The sequence below is a fragment of the Salvelinus namaycush genome, chromosome 33, assembly GCF_016432855.1.
Source record: "Salvelinus namaycush isolate Seneca chromosome 33, SaNama_1.0, whole genome shotgun sequence".
In the NCBI taxonomy this organism is placed as follows: domain Eukaryota; kingdom Metazoa; phylum Chordata; class Actinopteri; order Salmoniformes; family Salmonidae; genus Salvelinus; species Salvelinus namaycush.
In genome coordinates, this window is record NC_052339.1 from 5,996,483 (window position 1) to 5,997,385 (window position 903).

Here is a 903-nt window from a genome sequence, read left to right on the forward strand (position 1 = left end):
GAAGTTTTGGTTATTGGCTGAATGAGATATTAACCCCACTGCATGTTTCTCTTTTCTGCTTCATCCCCACTGCACGAGGGGTTTTGAGCCCCTCAATCTAACTGTAGCATCCATCTGTCTGAAGTCAACCTCTAACTGCCTGGTTTGGTGTTCCCTAGCCATAGTTCCGCTTCTGGACTTTCCTGCCCTGGTCCTTTTCTCCCCTGATCATACCTCTAGTCTCCAAGATTAAGATGACCGCCATTTACCATGTAAGAACATTAAAATGTTAAATCAGTCGTGATAATCAGGGGTGCATCTTTCACTGGGGATGGGAGGGACACGTCCCCCCCACATTCTGAAATAGCATTTTTGTCCTCCCCAGTTGTATCATTGGAATGTGATACAAAACGAGGCTACGGAGTGCTTTAGGACCATGCGGACACCTCCAAGCGGTCGGGTAGGCTGTTTGGAGTGTTTATCCGACTGGATAAAAAATAAATGTATGTTTCCCCCAATTCTAAAACCAAAGTTGCGCCCCTGGTGATAAGTATAGCTTGTGCTATTCTAATTATTTATTGAAGCTTTACCATTGTTAAATGAGGTCTATGTTCGCTGCCTCTTACCTGATTTAAGGAAGACGGATTGAGCAGGACCAAGTTTAAAGCCCCTTCCATGTTTCTTTGCATTACTCAATGTCCATAGGAACACTTTTAGTTATTAAAAAGGTTGTAGTGTGAGGTGTAACATAACACGTTCCTCTTGTAGGAAATCTGGTTAACTATACCTTACATTGCCGTATCACATTCTAGTCATTACTGTTCAAAACATCTTCATTTTGGTCCTCTTCTTCCCTGTGAGTGGGATGTGTTGTGTTGGGTGAGTTGCACGTGTCCACTCTCTATGACAACACAGAGGACACTA